This window comes from Humulus lupulus, chromosome 2, assembly GCF_963169125.1.
Source record: "Humulus lupulus chromosome 2, drHumLupu1.1, whole genome shotgun sequence".
Lineage (NCBI taxonomy): Eukaryota > Viridiplantae > Streptophyta > Magnoliopsida > Rosales > Cannabaceae > Humulus > Humulus lupulus.
The window spans coordinates 90,332,398-90,353,903 of record NC_084794.1 but is presented as its reverse complement, the minus strand read 5'-3'; the positions used below and the strand labels follow the sequence as shown (position 1 = coordinate 90,353,903).

Genomic DNA, 21,506 nt, shown 5'->3' with positions numbered 1-21,506 from the left:
TAGGATTGCATTCATACCTAGGTATTTTGGGAGTACACTCCTCGATGGACAACACGTCTTCACCATGATCATCGCGTAGCCTTCGGGTGTATCGTTCTAGGGCCTTTCTACTATGGCCAGCTAGGTGTGGTCCCCTTCAGATCATGTCTAGTCGCTCTGCTACTGAAGCAGGCAACAATGGTTGGGCTGGTGCATCAAGAATCCCTACAACAGCTGGTCCACCTTCTTTGGTTGTCCCCTTTTAGTTGGCCACTGGTAGTTATTCATTGCCATCTCCTCTACCAATTCACATGCTTCATTAGCATTTTTTCTCATGAACGCACCTCATGTTGCAGCATCTATTATGGTATGAGCAGTATGATTCAACCCATTATAAAAGTTATGGACTATCATCCACTTCTCTATATCATGATGTGGGCATTTTTTTAACAACTCTTTAAATTTCCCATGCATCATACAACGATTTCCCTTTCGTCCGGTAGAAATTATTAATTTCCCCCTCAATTTTGTAACTTTTGTTGGAGGGAAAAACTTTGCTAAGAACTTTTGGGCTAACTACTCCCATGTCGTGATAGAATTATTGTAATGCCCAAAATTTCCTAATAAGGTTTAGGACCTTGATTAGGAGGCCGGGAGGGCCATAATTTATTTATTATGATATTTAATGATTATATGCATGTTTATGTGAATTATATTATTATACGATGATAAATGGATGCATATGGGTCCACATTTAATTATAGGGTGGCTTGTGCGACATTTGTTTTGTGGGATGATGCCCAAACGTGGTGGGAAGTAGTGTCCCAGACACGAGATATAGTTGTGATGGATTGGAAAGAATTTAGGCAGCTGTTTAATGAAAGATATTATTGTGATGCAGCTAAGAATGCTAAGATGAATGAGTTTCTGAATCTCGTTCAGGGTAATGCATCAGTAACTGAGTATGTTAGTAGATTTTATGGGTTGGCCAAGTTTGCTTTAGACATGGTACCCACAGATGTAGCTCGGAAGGAAAGGTTTGTTCAGGGATTGAATCTTGGAATAGCTCAGGGAATTAGAGCTGCCTTGGTGCATGAAGTCTCTACCTATGCTTAAGTGGTAGAGAAGGCTCTTGTTGTTGAGAGCATAAAAGATGAGAAGAAGAGTGTTAGGGAGCACGGAGCTCAGATAGTGGTATCTTCAATTATTAGAGCAAGCAAGAAGAAGAGCTGGAAGACTTACCCAGAATGCGCTCGGTGCAGGAGGCATCATTTGGGAGAATTCTGAGCAAGGTCATGTTTCTTATGTGACATGGTTGGGCACTTCAAGAAGGATTGCCCAAGGCTAAGAGAGGAAGAGCAAAATGGGATAGACAGCTCGATTCCAACTCGACTGTTTATTCCGGGGCAGTCAGAGTCTGAGACTGAGACTAGTTCCTCAGGGGTGGCAGGTCAATTTTCTAGTTCTGATTTCTAAGTTATGTTGATTGGTTTTGGTGCCATGCTGTTCTTTATTTGTTGCATATAGAGAGGCATAAAGTTGCTATATAAGTCATATGGTTATGTTATGATGAAAAAGTGATACTGTATTGGTAATTGAAGAGATCAGGTGAATTATTGTGGAAAGGACTCGTCAGTGGTTTTCATGAGTTGGTTATGACTAACTGGTTTTGGTTTGAGCCAGGGTATGGATTGGTTAGCCAAGTGTGGGGCGATTTTAAATGGCAAGGAAAGTATAGTAACTCTTGGGCTTGAGAGTGGAAAGCCTTAGGGCAGCTGGCACTGTGTATAGAACTCTTAGCTAGTGTGGTGGATATCACTTAGATTGTACCAGTGGGATTAGGACAGACTGGATTAGTCTGTGAGTTCTGGATGTGCTTCCAGGGGAATTTCCAGGGTTCTTTTATATGGAGAGATAGTGTGGTGATTGGATTGGTGCCAGGAATAGATTCAGGTTTTAAGGCACTGTGTTGAATGGCTCAGCGGAATTGTAAGAATTAAAGACTCAATTAGTGAGTAAGATGGTATTCTCCAAGGTGGATCTTGGATCTGGTTAGCACCAGTTAGAGACCAGGGAGAAGGTTGATCAGAAGACTATTATAATAGATAAGGGCACTGGGAGTGCTGAGTGATGATTTGACAGTTTGACTAATATTGAGTTATCTTGATGAATTAGATGGATAGAGCATTCAAAGGTTTATTTGAATGGGATCTGTGATCGTCTTGAATGATGGTATTGTGGTATTTTCTCTGTGGAGATTTGCCAAGGTCAAGGAACGCCTCAGAAGGCAAGAGTTTCCTTGGGTGGTAAAGATATTATAGGTGCCTTGGGAAATAGTTCTGAGTCTTCTTGCAGATCAGAACCAGTTAGTAGGTCGTTATGACATCTCGGTGACAGAGAAAAGTAATTGCCTATGCAATATGTTGGTTAAAGGATCTGACCAGAACTAGAGTAGAGTTTCTAGTGGGTCAGGTGGCCAGTTTTATGTTTGAGATTATCATTTCGGAAAGGATAAAAAGGAAAGATGACTAAGTGAACCACATATAAGAAATATTGAATGGAAAGTCTTAGCTGAATCAGCTAAGAGTTGTGTAGTATCAGATATGAATTTATTGTGGTATAGGGTCGGATTTGGAATCCGATGGAAACTGAGATTAATTGGGAGATTTTGGATGAATCTCATGTTATTCTTCTATTCTCTTCATTTAGGCATCATGGAAATGTAATAGGATACGAAAGATTTATAGTGGTGGCCTGAGATGGAGAGGGATGTAATGGAATGCGTGGTAAAGTTCTTAGCCAGATAGCAGGTCAGATCAGAGTGTCAGAAATTGGTGAGGCCATTGTAGCCTTTGAGTATTTCATAATGGAAATAAGAGGACATCGCGATGGGCTTCGCGGTGGGATTGCCCAGGTTAGTGGGTTAGTGTGAATTGACATTGGGTCATTGTGGACCAGTTTATCCAAGTGAGTTCACTTTTATTAGTAAGGATATGTAAATAGTACAGTTGATCAGTATTAAAATCTCTATGTGAAAAAAATAGAGTGCCTTCATGAAACTCAAGGTCTATCTTATCAAATGAAGAATCTATTGCGACTTCTAGGTTTTGGAAGGGTTAAGGAAGGCGATGAATATATAGAAGAAATTCAGTACAGTTTATTACTCTCAGACTGATGGTAAATCAGAGAGAGAGGGTTATCCAATTATTATTGGAAGAACATCTTATAAGATGAGTGAATTAATATATATATATCTGGATCCTGAGGTGGTTCAGGGGACTATTGAGATTATCAGAGGTTGAAGCTTGGATGCTCACTTCTCAGAGTAAATGGAAAAGTTTTACTGAATTGAAAAGTAGGAATCATGGAGTTCCAGGTAGAAGATTGTATCTTCCATAAAAGTATCACCATGGAAAAGGGTGAGGAGATAGGGGCAAGTTGAGCCCTAGAGTAATTTAACACTTTGAATCCTGGATTATTTGACAGTTTGAATTATGGATAGGACTGGTCAGGTTGATTTTGGATCAACCTTTTTTTTGGCACTGTCAACTGTATACAGTGTGTTATGTACTTCCATACAGTGGACATGAGTTAAAGGAAACTCATGAGTTGAGTTATATGAATCTGGGAATTAAGGCTAAGTTATCTTGTAAGGAATGGCCAGTCCAGATGTGAGACAGAAAGAATAAGGTTCTGAGGAGAAAAGTGTACCTTGAGTTAGGGTATGTTGCAGAAACAGTGAGGTTGAGGGAATGACCTGGGAAATTGGAGTTAATCGTGCGGAATTCTTATTCCTGGCTGTATAGATAAATTTTGATGACGAAATTTCTGTAAGGAGGGGATAGTTGTAATGCCCAAAATTTCCTAATAAGGTTTAGGACCTTGATTAGGAGGTCGGGAGGGCCATAATTTATTTATTATGATATTTAGTGATTATATGCATGTTTATGTGAATTATATTATTATATGATGATAAATGCATGCATATGGGTCCACATTTAATTATAAGGGCATTTTGGTAATTTGGCCTGTTGAGGGCGTGATTGGGTATTTTCATGCATGTGGGTGAATTATAAATAATACCACATTATATGTGGATTGGTTCGAGCCATTCGGCATGAGACGATCATGGAATGCAAGTTTTCGGTCTAGTCATAAGAAGATTAAGTTCGGGGCTCGGAGTGAGTCTCTGGATAATTTGGTGATTAGAATGTTGCCGGGAATTAGAGGGTAATGGGATATGAATTATTGGTATTTGAGAATATTGAGAACAGTGGGAATTGGAGGGTATTAATTATAATTAACGAGATAGGCGGGAAATGACGTTTTTACCCTTGGGGGTCTTTAGAAGCTTTTATTTGACCTAGGGGCAAAATGGTCTTTTCACCCCCAAGCTATATATCAACTCATGGACTGTAGAATGTTAGAGAAAAACATAGCATCCTCATCCTCATCTCTTTCTCTCCCGTACCTCTCCTCCTCTTCTTTTCCTTTTCTGATTTTTTACCTCAAATTGAAGAACCAAGCTACGAGATCAAAGGTGGGAGCTTAGAAACTTAGTTCATCCATTGAAGGGGGTCTAAATTAAGCTTGAGGTAAGATTACATCTATGAATTTAAGCTATACCCTGTTTTTCCTAATAAGTTTTCAGTTGAGGATTTTGATGTGTTAGTTGGGAATTAGTGGAAGTTCTTAAGTTTGGTTGCTTGGGTTTTGATGAGGGTGTGTTGTAGATGAAGTTTTGGGGTTGAATTTGATGTGTTGATGATGTTTGGGATTGGTTTGGAGGTTTGGTTTTCAAGGGAAATCACAGGGGAGAAGACCAGAATTTTCTTTGGTTTGCTGATGGCGCCCCAGCGCCATTCCTGATGCCCCAGCGCTAGGCAGGGTAGCTTCTGGGCTTCTCTGACTTTGGGGCAGCGCCCCAGTGCCACTAGGCAGCACCTCAGCGCTAGTGCTTTTTCCAGCAACCTATTTTTAGGGTTCGGGATGACTTTTAAGGCTCGGGGGTTGGTTCCTTTACCCCGTTTGGGTAGATTGAGAGTTCCGAGAGTGTGGGATGGATCCTAGGAGTGTGGTAATAGATTAAAAACCTTTTTATGATTTATTTTATTGATGGGATTCCATATTTGGTTATGACTAGGTGACCGCTAAAGGATCGAAGGATTGATCGTTCTCAAGGGTTGTGCTTTTACTAATTCTTGCTCGAACCTGAGGTAAGAAAACTGCACCCTGTGTATATGTGACATGCGTGGTTATTCTTGATGCATGTTGGATGTCTAAATGTGATGCATGTAATGCACGAGAAACATGTGATTAGGGCATGCTATGAATATTGAGTATGAGATTGTTTAAAGCTTGAGCCTTTGTGTTTATGCATGATCCTAATTGTGCTAGTAATTATTGAGTAAGCATCCTGAATGCCCTGTATTTGGATATTTGACATATTATATATGTTTGGTGGCATTGCTTACTTGTGTATGGCACTGACTAGTCAGGGTCGGCACTGGTCAAGTATCACAGACCTAACTGCCAAGAACGGCACAACGTCATGAACGCAGGGCCAATTAAAAGATTAGATCTAATCGATATCAGCGTTGAATGACTCTAGGGCATTAACGCTGGACCGACCCTAAGGTCGATGAATCTTATAAGCGCTTGACTAGTCTAAGCTAGTTACTCAGAGCCAGGGCCTAAGGCCTAGGTGACTGCTTGTCACATGGCTAGGGAACAGAGTTCCATGGTTATGAATTTATGGTCATGAGGAAGGTTATGTTGGTGACTAGTCATCATGCACATATCCTGTTTAAGCTAGTGAAATGCTCACCTATCTATAAAGCCCCGGTGACCCTATCGTCACATGGCTATTGGGAATAAACCCACCTTAGTGACTATTACAACTGTCACTCTTCTATTTAGGGCTAAAAGCCCTAGATGATTATTATGATCATTGGTTGATGTGTTATACTCAACAATACGTGAATTCATTTGCCTGCTTGAATAGGGCTATATCTGCTAGGTGTGTGCCTTATGATTTGATGACATGTTATTACTGTTCATGGGCATATTGAGTTTTTTTGCTGGGCTTCGGCTCACGGGTGCTATGTGGTGCAGGTAAAGGCAAAAGAAAGCTGGACCATCCTTGAGTTGGAGAGCTTAGGTGGCGATGTGTACATATGCAGCTACTTGACCACCACGGCCGAGGTTTGAAGAGGAACTAGGGTTAAACCCTATTTTGCCGCTTAGATCGGTTGGTTGTAAATATTTTCTTGTAATAGACCTTTAAATTATATTTTTGGGCTCCCAATGTATATAGTAAATGTTCTAATGAAACGTTACATCTCAACCAAAATTTTTAATCCCTAAACTGCTAATCATACTTAGATACACGATTTTGGCCAAATGACTCGATTAGCGAGTTTAGCACTGTTTATAAGGCACACCGTAACGGTCCCTGGAGTTTGGGGCGTTACAATTAGCTTGCAACGAAATTAGCCAACTCTTTACTCGGTCTCTTAGAGAAAATGGGAGTAATCTAAGTCTAATTGCATCGTCACTCACCCCATTCATCTTAAATGTTGCACATAGCTCTAAGAAATTGGCTGTGTGAAAATTAGGATCTTCTGTAGGAAACCCCCCAAACTGAACAGTAGACTGCACCATTTGTAATATTGTTGGCTTGATCTCAAAATTATTTGTAGCAATAGTGGGGTGTCTGATGCATGAATGCACTCTTGTGACAGTAGGAAGTACATAGTCTCTAAGCGTCCTTGGTCCTCGTTCCACTAGAACCTCTGCAATATTTGGGATATTATTAACATTAGCAGCATTTTTTGCTGCATTTCCTTGATTCTCAGCCATGGAAAAATCCATCATTTTCTTTATCTTTCGGTTTTGTCTGCACGTTCTTTCAATTTCAAGATCTACTGGTATGAGTTCATTTTGTTTACTTCGTCGCATATACCAATAATTCTTGAAACACAATATAGCCACAAACCAAATGAGTACTAGAAATAAAAACCAATTTAGAATAAAAATCAACTATATTGATATTAATAATATAGTCCCCGGAATTGGACCAAAAACTTGTGATAATTTTGAACACGCAAGTGCACGTAATTGTAACAAGTAATAAATCAGTAAGTAAAGTATCGTTCCCACAAGGACTATTACTAATTACCAACACTTATTTTTTTATTCTAATTGATTGACAATTAATAGATTCTAAATTTATAAAACTAAACACTAAAACAATAAAATAAAACAATGGAGAACTCAAAACTAAATATTAATTCAATGGATTAAAAATTAGGGTTATTTACTCCATCAACTATCCACCTATGTTTCTCTAATGCGAATTTAAGAACTCAAATTTCTATTGTGATAGCGGATTACAATTATAGATTATATTCTTACTAGGACTTATAATTCTCTACAACAAGAAATCTTCTACATCTCTGTGGTAAACTAACATATTGCAGGCATTAAACACGTAATCCCTAAGCTACACAGATCATACAGCTACTCTCGTCCAATATAAATCTACGATTATTTGACTATAGCATATTTATCCTTCACTTCTCAGATCGCAGGTTGAAATCATATAAATCATGCAATTTGTGGCCAAATAATCACGCATTAAGCACAAGACAAATAATTCACAATATTGATAGGAAAATCTTAAAAACTTCATTAAATAATCATAAGGTTTCAAGAGAATCCATTAACATCCTAAATAAGAAATTAGTTCATGCTAAACATAGTAAAATCCATTAAACCAAATATCAATATCACTAATCCAGACAGTAAAAGTAAACAATGAAATAGAATGATAGACTAGTTGATCTCGAAGATTTTTCATCCTCAGTGTGTTCTTCTAGTCTCCTCCTTAGGCATCTGCCTCCAGAAATCGTCATAATGATGATTAAATAGTAATATGTGCTTTGGACGTGAAATTCCACTTTTTCCCCTGCGTAAAAATACCCTATTCTCCAAATTGACCACTCAGGCGTCGCGACTCTATAATGAGGCGTCGCGTCCCGTGTCCAAATACTGGAATAAGCCCCGTCTCTGACTGTTCAAGTGTCGCGACTCTAATATGCCTTCGCTACGGCTCAAATTCCCCAACCAATAGCGTCGTGGCTCTAATATTTCTAATGCTTTGGCCTCTATGTCTAATCGCAGCTCCGCTGCTCTAAGTCCAAGCGCCGCAGCATAAATGTCTTTTTTTCAACAAATTCTTCTTTTGAAGCCAAACGCAGTCATTTATCATTTACTTCCCATAAATCTGAAATATTATCAAACACAAGCAACAAAACGTCATACTGAACAAAAAATAACTAAATAAATTCAAAAACTCCATAAAATAACCCTTTAAAATACTATAAAAACTACTTTATCAGCTACACATTTTCATGAGCATGAATGTTCAGTGGCCCAGGTGGGCTTGAAGGAACAATTTTTCCTCTAGGTTGCTCCTTATTGCCACGATCATTGTAGTGTTGATCATTTTGAGGTTGGTAGTATCTATTGTCTCCATCATCATCATCATAGCCATCTAGGTAGGATGATCGATAACTACTACTCACTTCTTGTTTATTTCTTCATTGATATCTTCTTGGAGGATGACCATGGTTATGCCCCCCTGAGGGGTTTCATCGAGGTACTATCCTCGATTCAAAAACTTTGGTTGCTCATATCTTGGTTGTCGGAAGGGCTGACCAGCGCATGGATTTTGCTAGTGAGGAGGATTTCCTCTTTGGAACGACTGTCCAAAAAAATGGTTTTTCTAGTTACGAGGATTCCCTCCTCTTGAGGTTGAGTGCCTGAGTTGTTCATTAACAGGCCTCCTCTCACCAGAGACTTGCATGTTATAGCATTGATCTCGACCAGGATCAGGTAAAACCTATTCATCTTAAGGTATCTGGTTTGGTTGTACTAGTCGGTACTCTCTATTGGAGCGATTGCTCCGATTTGGCACCAGGAAAGAACCACATGATCCCAAGATCTTGTTGGTTGAGTGGGTTCTGGGACCCGACCTGTTGGCCTTTGAGTCTCAACATTTACTCAGCCAGTGTCCTCAAGTTGGGGATTCACTAGTCTATTTTCCGTAGCTCGAGTTTGTTGTAAGACAACTTCCAGTAACCTTGCTACGTCATTATTATGACGATCAACTTCTTCTTGTCAAGCTTCAAGGGCTCGTTGTTGCTGATCCATCCAAGACTAAAAGTCTTGTCTTTGCTTGTTGAGTGCTTCAGCTACAGCCTCTTGGGCCGCTCCCCAATTCTCATGCATGGCAACTAAATGCTCATGCATTTTTCACATGACTTCCTTCCGTTGTTCAATGTTAGGGGTTAAGATCTTCCCCTAAATCCACATGGGGCTCATCATGACCCATTGCTCCATGTGGAGGTAGATTTCCAGGCGAAGGGACCTGCTGTCCAGGATAGAGAGGGGGGAATTGACTGCTCGAGGGGCGGTCATGTGGTCTAGTAGTCCAGTTTCCCCCTTGTGGTTCCTGACTTTGGTTTCTAGTGGTTATAACCATTGATTTAGATTAGTGAATTGAAATTTCCTTGAGTTTAGCTCTCAACGAAAGCACCAAAATGTTGACCAGTGTTTTGATATACGACACTGAGTCAAATTGAACGACAGTAAGTAATAAATGAGTTTAATTCAAGTAAACAACACAAAAAAGTTATAGTGGTTCGGCCCCAAGAATTTGTAATGACTTACGTCCACTTGCACTTTTATTAATAAAAAAGGTCTCAATCTTAAGAATAGAAGAACAAGATTCAATTGAGTTTCCTAAGCCAGAGAGAGAATACAATTCGATAGGGATTTTGTATGTAAAGTGTGCCTGAGAGCGAATGACTATGAGAGATCTCTATTTAAAGAGTCTCTTAGTGGGTCATGGGCCTTACAAGCATGAAATAGGCCCTACACGCATAATGTGGGCTTGTTGCAACTGGATACACAATAAAAGAATATAAAGAATACATTTAATTATCAGTTACATAAATATCCCCTAAGATTCGAGTCATTCTGGTTGACTAGGTGTCCTTCAAGCAGGAGCTCTCTTCGAGTGAGCTATATTACCAATACACTATCAAGCAGATCCTTGTTGTCGACCAGGCACCCTTCAAGCAATGATCTGCAAGTGAAACTTTCCATCTTGTTACTTGACTAAAACAAATCTTTCTGCCGCCCTTGATCGGAAACGACCAGCACATACTAGTTCAATACCTAGCCCTACCACGTGTTATTTTTATGTGGCACATCATCATGTCCAACTTTGAGTTAAATAAAGGATATGTTCTCTTTTTTGTGTAACATAAAAGGGTAATCCAAAAATTCCCATATTTTTTTTTTTGAAAAGGATATCTGAAAATAGTGCATTAAAATCCTCTCCAAAACCACATAGCAAACAAACACTAAGGGCAGAGATATTGCAACGATGTCAACCCCTAAGAGTGGGAAATATTTTGTAAAACCCTTTCCATGAAAATTCCAAAATCTTATGTGGTATTTTAATTCTCCAAAATGATTCCCACCACTTTGATAACTCTTCACTAGAAGGGGAGGGAAATGAACTTTCAATAGCTATAGCCAAATTGTACCCACTTTTGACTAAATAATTCCCAAGGTTTGTATAATGCCAATGCCATGAATCTGGATGCTCAAATAATGTTAAAGGTATGGCTAAGATGTGGTGGGAATCTAGGGCATTACTACCTGTTGTACTAGTATTATATTCCATGATCAAGGGGATTCTATGAGGTCATTGACTCTAAGTGGATTAGATATGTTAACTGTACTAGGGAGGAACGATGGAGATCTTGGTATCCATGGATCATTAAGGACCATTGTTTCCATTTCATTACCTATACACCATATCAACCCCTTTCATAAAAGGTCCTTACTCTAAATGATGTCATGTCATGTCAGAGATGGGTACTGACCTTCTCTAGCCTCTAAAATACTTGAATTTTTGTAGTACCTTGCCTTAAGCATTTGTGCAATGAGGGATGAATGATTTATTAGTATGCGCCAAGCCTGATTTGCTAATAATGTCTGATTATACTGAAGGAAATCTCTAAAGCCTTATCCACCTTCAATTATTGGTCTACACATCTTATGCTAGGTCAACCAATGAATTTTATTTTTTGAACTTATAGATCCACAAAAATATCGTGCCTGTAACCTTTCAATTTCTTGACACAGTCCTTCTAGAATTTGAAAGCACGACATAAGATATGTTGACATAACTTGAACAAAATATTTTGGGAGAATTTCTTTACCTACTTGAGAAAAGAGCTCTAAGTGCCAAGTGTGTAAACACATCCAAACTTTATCTTTTATTGAGTTAAACAAACTCTCTTGTTCCTACCACCCAACATATGTAACCCCAAATATGTTTCTATTTCCTCACTCATTTACATGTTTTGTAGGATGTATAGAAAGTGTAAACCTCTTCCGGGGGTATTTGGAGAGAAGTATAACAAAGACTTAATAAAATTGATCATGTGCCCAGAAAGAAAGATAATTACTATAATAATCTATTAAAACTTAAGTATTTTAATCTACATTCCTAGATCTAATTTAGAAAGTTATACTAATACAAACTTATTATTATGTCTTAATTTTAATTTCATATAAAAGGTTCGACTGTACCAATCATGAACATCCCGAGTATAAAGAAAAATGTTTTGAATAGGTTGTAATACATTTTTAGTTGCTTGAACAATGACAAGACTTTCATCAACAAAGAAGATATGAGTAATGGATGGAGCATTAGTAGCAATTCTTAGTCCTAGAATGTCCTGCCTTCTTTCTGCTTGTCGAATTAAGGCTGAAAATCCTTATGCACAAACCAGACACAAATAAGGTGAAAGGGGATCCGGTTGTCTTAAACCTCTTAATAAGATCACTTAACCATATATTAAACCATTTATTTGAAACGAATACCGCACCAAAGTTACACATTTCATTAGTTTGTTTACCCATTGAGGCATGAAACCCTACTTAAGTAACATTCTCTCCAAAAAAAAAAAAGTCTACTCAACCCGTTGATAAGCCTTATTCATATCTAACTCCATTGTTGCGTAGAATTTTCTTCCTATCTTTGTAAGTTTTAAAATATGAAGAAACTCATAAGATATTAATTGCATTGTAATGACCCACTAATCTAGACTCTTGGACCATTATCGAACTATACATACAAATTCTTACTAAAACATACATTTGTGAAAATACCATAATTTATTATAAACTTGTAGAAACAAAGGTTACTTTCATAAAATTAAGTAGGATATGGGTACCCATTGTCTTTAAAACAAAAATAACTTAAAGTGAAAAGAGTTACATAGAAAATGCGGAAAATACATGTAAAACCATAAAAAAGGTAAAATGAGACTACATCCTCGAATCGAATAACGCTCGGCCCCTTGACTCCATTCACCATCGATACACATCCTCTAAGCGTCACGAATCTTACCGCCTCTAAAGCTTATTTTCCTGCACATAAAACAGAAAGGAATGAGCCTAATGCCCAGCAAGGAAAATCTAACACATAGTCATAAACATAAATTTCATAATAAACGTAAAGACATATCATAACACTTAATACATACACTTATTATAATGGCCATTATTGCTTGGGGTCCCATAGACTAAACAAGCTTATGCCCATGAGATTAGTGGGGTCCTACTAGCTAAGTAGGCATATTCCCATAATCTTTTTGGGGTCTTGTTAGTCAAATAGGGCATAAGCCCAAGCCTACAAACATACACATTCATAACATATTCATAACATATCATATTTCATATCATAACACATAAGATAACATAAGCAATACACATATAGATTCTATCCTATTTTCCTTACCAAAGTTACCGAGATATGATGGACTGAGTTGGGACTTTTGGAACACTCCTAAAACCATATGAGAAAGAGTGAGTCTTAAGAAGAAGAAATGAAAATGAATAGGAAGACTAAACCATTGAGAAATATGCTTACCACAACTTATGTGCTTAAGAACTTGGATTCCCTAACCAAAATAGGAATGAGGTTAGGGGACTGAGTAGAAGGCTTTGAGAAAGAAAATAACATGAAACAAATGAAATAGAGTTTCGGGTTTACCTCAAAGACTTGCAAGACCAATCTAACCACAACCGAAATACTAACGAACCTCACTTCCCAAAGTGTTTGATAAGCTTATGATGTTTAAGCTTATGATTTTCCCAAACCAGGTGTTTACACTCTCACACTCACTTAGCACTAGCAGCTTCTGAACTTAGAGTAAGAGGTGAATAATGGCTGGGTACTAGGTCCTATTTATAGAGTTTGGGAATGAAAATATCTTGATTTTACTTGAATAAAAATAATGGCTTTTTAGGTGAAAATCATTTGAATAATCGTTCAGCAGAGGCTGAAGACTCGTTCAAAAGATGCTGGACTTATGGAGGAGTTTGAATGGCTGAAAGGAAAAGAATTCAAAAGTGTTTGAATTTATACTAGAGGAGGCGATATATCGCCCCCTGTAGGCGATATATCGCCTGGGCCAGTATGCCCGAGGCAACCGTGCATCGTCTCGTGTTTTCCGTATCTACGTGCTGCGATATATCGCCCCCTATAGCTGCGATATATCGGCACACGCTGAATATTTAAACACGAAATTACGCATTTTTAGCTAAGTTTGAATGGAGTAAACAGCCTTGACTAAGCCCTCAACGTATTCAAAGTTGTTGACTGACCCTATAACATTCAAACTTTACTCCTTATTAAATTTAATCCTCAAAAATACTTAATCATTAATCACCATTCATAACATGTGCTTAAAATCCTATTGGTTGATATCTAAACCTTATAGTATAATAAATATAATCCTTAATATCAGTCACATTAATCAAACCTTAGGTTATACTTAATATTCTTAAACTATAGATTAAACTTAGAAAATCTATAAGTACTACTATGAGTGTCCAAATAATTCCCGGTCTGAACTAAAAATCCACAGTTACAAAGATAATACTAAACATACTATAATACTACTAAACAATTAGCTAAGTAAAGTTCTTGGACTCTACATGCATTGTCCATAATGAGTCTTCCTGAAACAAAAGCACACTGAGAAATGTTAATGATTGATGAGAGAAAATGTTTTAATCTATTAATTATGACCTTAGAAGTAAATTTATAAAGAACGTTGCATCGACTTATTGGTTGAAATTCACTAGTAGAAACAAAAAATTTCACTTTTGGAATCAGGGTGACAATGGTGGAGTTAATGATAGACAAATCCAATCCAGAATTGTTTTTGAAACTAGAGGACCCACAATATCCCAATTTTCTTAGTAAAATAATGCACTCATGCCATTCAGACCTAGAGTTTTGTCTACAAGCATAGAGAAAACTTAATCTTTAATTTTCTCCAGTGAAAAAGGTGTTGGTATTAAATGCGTAAATCAGGGTGTGCAGCGAAATGTGTTTTAAAATTTAATTTTAATAATTAGCTAGGATCAATATATATAAATTAAATCATGAACTTAAAAGATAGATTCACACCTCTTGTAGCCTATCAAGTGTACTTACTATCTTTTATTATAAATAAACGAATATCCAATCCAAGAAATGTTATGAGATCCACATCACGATCTTCCATGTCAACCTTTAACACACTAGGATGTATATGAGCATGTAGTATGTATAGGATAATTTTTTGTCTCTTGATGTACTTAACACATGAGATCAAGAGAGTTTGAGAATGAGAAGGCTAAGAGAATGATAAAAGATGAGATAAAAGTATTGCTATATTTTTTTGGCTTTTCTTATGTATCACATCTTTTGTGTTTGATAACCTAGAAAATATCAAAAATATATTCTATATATAAAAACTGATTAGGTTTATGTTTTATTAACTTAATAAATATTTTAATCAAATCAAAATATCTTTTTAAATAATTAATAAATAAATTAAAGAATGAGTCAAACTTATAACTCAAACATTTTAATGATTCAAATTTGCAATTTTAAACCCTGGCGTGTAGCACATGTTGCGCTCCCCAAGTTTATTCCCTTTCTTGTTAAATCAATTGTATACACTTGCAAACTTACTCAAAAGACAAAATCTCCTCAAAAAGGAAAATACTTGCTAGTCAAGCTACCTTTTCTATGTTTCGACGAAATCCTCTCTATTTACACCAAGGAATGTCTTCAAGAAAATTCTCTTTAATTGCCAAGTTATTAAGCTAAGCCAAAAGACAATTCTATTCTTAACTGAAATCCATACAATAATGCATTCAGAGTTATAGTCTTCATTTGCAAATAAAGACTAATAAATATAATATCTCTAAATTATATTTATTTAGCTAATATAATAACTAACTTATTTATTCAAGATAAAAAAAATTCTCTTTCTAAGCGATCATTTCACCAAAGGAAAAATAATAAAATTAAACCGGGTATTACAATATCCCCCACTAAAAGAAATTTTGTCCTCAAAATTTTATTTACCGAAAAATTCCGGGTATCATTCCTTCATGTCCTCTTTTGGACACCAGCTCTTTAATTCTTGTTTCTAGAATGCGTATAGGCTGCTCGTCATAACTCAAGTCTTGCTTCAATTGCAATGCCTTATAGTTCAGCATGTGATAAGGTCCTGGCACATATTTTCTCAACATGGAGATGTGGAACACATTACGCATCTCGGCCAAAGCTGGTGGTAGTGCCAATCGGTAGGCCACTTGTCCCACCTTGTCCAAAATCTCAAAAACACCAATATAGTAGGGGTTCATCTTTCCTTTCTTTTTGAAGTGCATAACACCCTTCATAGGCAAAATTCTCAGAAAACTTGGTCACCTACATCGAACACAATGTCTCTTTGCTTAGGGTCAGCATAACTCTTTTGTCAATTTTGTGTGGTTAACATTCACTTCCCTTTTTTCTTCACTGCATCACTAGCCTCTCTTGCTACTTCCGAACCCAAATTTTTCCTTTACCCTACCTCATCTCAGTGTAAGGGTGATCTGCATTTCCGTCTGTACGACATCTCATAGGGTGTCATCCCTATAGTAGATTGATAATTATTATTATAAGGGAATTCTAGTAGTGGTAAATACTTACTCCAAGACCCTAAGAAATCCAAAATACAGGCCCTTAACATGTCTTCCAGAATTTGAATATTATACTCGGATTGACCATTTGTTTGAGGATGAAATGCAGTACTAAACTTCAGATTCATAGCCATAGCTTGTTGCAAACTTTCCCAAAACTTAGAAGTGAACACAGTTGCACTATTTCACTTACATACAATTTTGCATATTGTTCACCCGTGTAAGTGGTCTTGACTAGCAGAAAATGAATTGATTTGGTGAATCTGTCGATCACCACCCATATTGAATTGCACTGCCTTGTCTTCCTAGGTAACCTTACCACAAAATCCATGGCTATATCTTCCCACTTCCATTCGGAAACCTCTAAGGGTTGTAAAATTCCAACGGGTCTTTAATGCTTAGCCTTTACTTGTTGACAGGTAAGACACTTAGCTACATATTCGGTTATGTCCTTCTTTATTCATTGCCACCAGTATAAGCCATTCAAATCATTGTACATTTTGGTAGCCTTTGAATGCAAGGAATTCGACGTAGTGTGTGCTTCTTGAATTATACTAAACTTTCATTCTTCATCGTTCAGCACACACACACGTGCTTTGTAATGAAGCAATTCCCCTTCAGACATAGTGAACTCATTGTCCTCCCTATCTTATAGCAAGGCCTTTCGCTTGAGTTGAGCATCATATTTACCTTGTTTCTCTCTTATGTACTTTATCAAGGTTGATTGTAATGTGAGATTTGTTAATTTTCCTATCGCTATCTCTATCCCAGCTGTTATGATCTCTTGCTGAAGTGGTTTCTCTATGCCTATCAATGCAGACAAGCTTCCATTATTGCACCTTCTAAGAGCATCTACCACTACATTAGCTTTACCTAGGCGATAAAGAATCTAACAGTCATAATCTTTCACCACTTTTAGCCACCTCCTTTGCCTAATATTTAATTATTTTTGCCTAAAGAAGTACTTAAGGCTCTTATGGTTGGTATATATCTCACACGTTTCTCCATATATGTAATGCCACCATATTTTTAGCGTGAGCAATATTATTGCCAACTCTATATCATGAGTGGGATACCTCTGTTCGTACTCCTTTAGCTGTCTAGAGGCATAGGCTACCAACATATCTTTCTGCATCAGCACGCATCCCAACTCTTATTCAGAAGCATCACAATAGACCATAAACTTATCCTTGTTTGTCGGTACACATAACACTACTGCCAATATTAACTTATCTTTCAACGTCTGGAAGCTACCTTCACATTCGTCATTCCATGTAATTTTGTTGCTTGCCCGTCAAGTTGGTTAGGGTGTTGCTATCTTCGAAAATCCTTCAACAAATCTTCGATACTACCCTGCCAATCGTAAGAAACTTCTTACTTTAGTTGCATTATTAGGCTTCAGCCAATCTCTAACAACATCAACCTTAGCTTAATCAACTCCCACATCGTCTTCTGATATTATATGGCCTAAGAAGGCAACCTTCTCTAACCAAAATTCACACTTCTTGAATTTTGCAAACAACCGATGTTCCCTTAACCTTGTCAACCTGAGATGTTCTTCATGCTCTGCCTCCGAATTTGAGTATACTAGGATATTATCAATAAAAACTACCACGAACTTGTCCAAATAATCCTTGAATACTCAATTCATCAACTCTATAAAAGCAGCTAGAGCATTGGTCAATCCAAATGACACCATCAAGAATTCGTAATGTCCATATCATGCTTACAATGCCATCTGGGGAATGTCTTCTCCTCACACCTTCAACTGATGGTATCCAGACCGTAGATCAATCTTAGAGAATACATAAGCGCCTTGAAGCTAGTACAACATATCAACGATCCTAGAAAATGGATACTTATTATTTATGGTGACCTTATTTAGTTCTCTATAGTCGATACACATATGCATACTCTCATCCTTTTTTTTAACGAACAACACCGGTGCGCCCCAAGGTGAGTTGAATCTTCAGTTCTTTTAGTTCCAATGGCGTCGTTCGATAAGGATCCTTCAATTTCTCAATCTGGAGGTAATTTGGTTAGGTCCTCTAGAAACATTTCTGAAAATTCACAAACTATGTGGACATTCTCCGATTTAAGTTGTGTTTCCCGTGGGGTATCGACAATACTGGCCAAGTACGTCTGACTTCCCTTGCGGATCATCATTTACACTTTCAATGACGAAATTAAAAGCGTTCAAAGTCCTAATGTGTCTCTCATAAAAATGAACTATTCTTCTCCCTCAGATTTAAAGATTACCATTTTCCTTTGGCAATCTATACTACACTACAACATTTTTAACTATATGTTACACTAAAATCTTACGTTTATTAAGAAGCGCTATTAATTCTCACATAAAAAAATAACATTGAATTGTTTAGGCGCGGAACTATTTGGAACTAGGCGCCAAATGAAAGTCTTAGATCTAACCCGAGAAGAAAAAAAAACAATTAAATACAGAAATTTATCTAATTCCTCTTATCTCTCCTATTTTCCTCTCTCTCCTTACTCTCAGTCTCTTTCACACTTAGGCTCTCGGCTCTCTCTGCTTCACGCAAGCTGCTGGAGCACACCACACCGATTAGTAGCGTTGAGAAATTTCCGACTCGCCCCTAACTCATCATCCTTCTAGCAGAGCCATAGATCAGAAAAATCCCCATTCTTGCAGTTTCCATCCATCTCTCTACGATGGAGTTCCACAGATTCTACCTGCTAGTCATCTTGTCGATTCTATGTTTTCAGAACGCCGGACAACAATCATGATGAGCCTCAGTCTCAGCCTGATTCGACTCCCAAATTCATCGCCTTTGTTCCCATCATCCATGGCTAGGGTTTCTCACTCCCATGCTCTCAGATTTTCCAATTTCCGCTACAGACCTTTGCCCCGGCACCACCTACTTCCTCCTGCATCCGCCCGCTCTTCCTCACTGGCACTTTACTCCGAACCCTATTCTAAAGCCCAAGTGTATGAGTAAAACATAGAGAAGGTTCACATTTTCAACCTTTTTCTTTTTTATTACAAAAACAAGAAAAAGAAAGAAAACATTTTTTTTATTCGTCTTCTTCAACCCTCATGCAGCTTATTTATCGATGTCGGTTCATGGCGCTACTTGGGGTGTTGGGCTCTTTAATTGGCTCCATTCTCTGCTTCATCAAGGTACACACCTTTTCTTTTCAATTTGGTTACTCTAACCAAGAAAATTCATGAATAGAAAGTTTTACTCTGTGTTTGACCAAAAGTATAACAATTAGTCATGTGAATTTGACACTAAGACAAATTTTATGGTGTGATCAAATTTAACATAAAATCTTACACTCTGTCCATGTCCATACAACTGGTATAATGAATCTATCTAGTATACTATACATATAAATTTAGTGTAATGAGTTATATATAATCCATTCACATCTATAAGACTAAACCATATCAGTAAACATGTGGTTAGGGTCATGATTTGCTCTTGTGAGGTTTGCAGTTTTTTTTTCTTGTGGGAATCTACTTAGCAAATTGCTAGTTTCTCCAGCCTCCGAAGGAGTTAAGGTTGAACAAATAAAAGATAAATAAAGTGAAAAGTACATCTACTTGATAAGCAGTAGAAGAAGTTGTATGTTCTGATCCCAGTGATGACGGATCACTCAAGAATAAAAAAAAGAGAGAGAGAGAAAACTGACAAGTAATCTTTTTTATACTCATCGTACTGGATTGATTGTAGAAGCTTCTGGTCCAACAGAGCTAGAGAATGGGGCAAAAGGAACGTTGATACTAAATGTTATGAGTTTTCTTCTAATTAACAATAATGTTTTCCTTGTGTAATTCAATCTATGTTTTTTTTCTCTGTGTGGACATTATTGAGTGTTTCACATTTCTTTTTCTGGTATTAGTTATAGATTTTACTTTTAAAGTACATGACTCATGTAGAAACATTTATGATGAATCATGGCAGGGGAACTAGGAAATTGACAGAATTGACTGTACGTGATAAAATGATATCCATTCATGGTTCTATGTTTCTGCAATTATATATAATTATTATAGAGGTACAAATGATGGGTGTTTTTTTTCTTTTTTTTTTTCCACTCACTCTTTTTTTAATATACATACTAAGAGTTGTGGGTAACTTTTTTGCGTATTGTTTTATGCAGATGAAACTCTCTAATGAACGCGATTCATTGGCAATGACTACTAAGAAACTAAGTCGTGATAGTTAATCTTACTAAGAGGTAACACCTTTGTTCCCATATCTGAAGGATTTTCTTCTGTTGGTACCTTCTCAATCTTTATTTTCCCTTGAGTAACCTTTTCTCAATCTAACTATTTAACCAACATTGTACTTTACTACTCTAATTCACAAGTTACTTTTGGGAATAACCTTTATTCTCAGCATGTTCATTAGCCTATATGCTTAGCATGTTCATTAGCAATAAATAACAGTTATGAGTACTAGATTTGTAAAGTTCACCAAGAATCATAAAAAATGCATGCTTCTCTATGATTTGCTTGTTACCATACCTAGTCCAGCATTACAAAATAATTGTAATTTGGGATGAAACAGCCTACACATAATAAAATTTGTTGGTTTTGCTTAGTTAGGATGAGCACTTCAGTGATGTCTCTTGGTCCAAGGACTAGATAATGACAAGAAACTTGGGGTGAGATTTAAATAGGAAAGGATCAGGTTTTTCAGAGGTTGTTGGGAAAATTTTAGAGTGGATTGGAGAGATTGGCTTTCGAAAACCTGGGGGTTCTTTGGCTGATTGGGAGTAATTCTAATAAAAACATAGACTATACTTGTCAATTCTCCATCTGTCTTATACATTTGCTTTGTGTGTGATTGTAAACTCATCATAATACAGATGTTGAACAACCATTTTCATAAGAAGATTCATGATTAAATTACAATGTCCAAGATTGATGTCTTCTGTAGTTGATTCAAGATATTTCATTCAACTTTTTCCCTTTCTAAAATTAAGTTTTGCAGCTAATTTTCATTGATGCCCAGTTGTAATAAATTTATGTGAAATTTTCTTTCGCCAAAGGGTGCAACCATTACATTGTTATTGAATATTGCCCCTTATCTTTTTTATACATGAATTTTTAACATTTATTCAATGTTTTTGTTGTAACCGCCTCACCTATCTTCGAATTGTTATAAGCATGTAGTAGATGTTCACTATTTCCACCCAATATCCTCTGAAGGCCCAGCTTTTCCTCCAGAAGCAGCTAAAGCAAAGGAGGCAGGACAGAAAGAGTCTAGCACAAAAAATATTGTAGAATATCACAAAATTATGGAAGGTAAAATAATCATATGGTATAATTTATTTCTTTATGAAATCTCATCTTTTTGCCATAATGGATTTGATGGTGTGTATGGTATATTTACAGAGGAAAGAAGGCATGAGTAAGGAAAGAAAAG

The 21,506-nt window shown here is 37.0% G+C and overlaps 1 non-coding gene across 1 annotated transcript; it reads left to right on the top strand.

Annotated features, from left to right (window-relative positions):
- The first annotated feature begins 403 nt into the window (after positions 1 to 403).
- LOC133820298 (small nucleolar RNA R71) lies at positions 404 to 507 on the top strand. The gene has a single exon (XR_009886717.1). It is a non-coding gene; the product is annotated as a small nucleolar RNA R71 (small nucleolar RNA).
- The last annotated feature ends 20,999 nt before the right edge of the window (positions 508 to 21,506 follow it).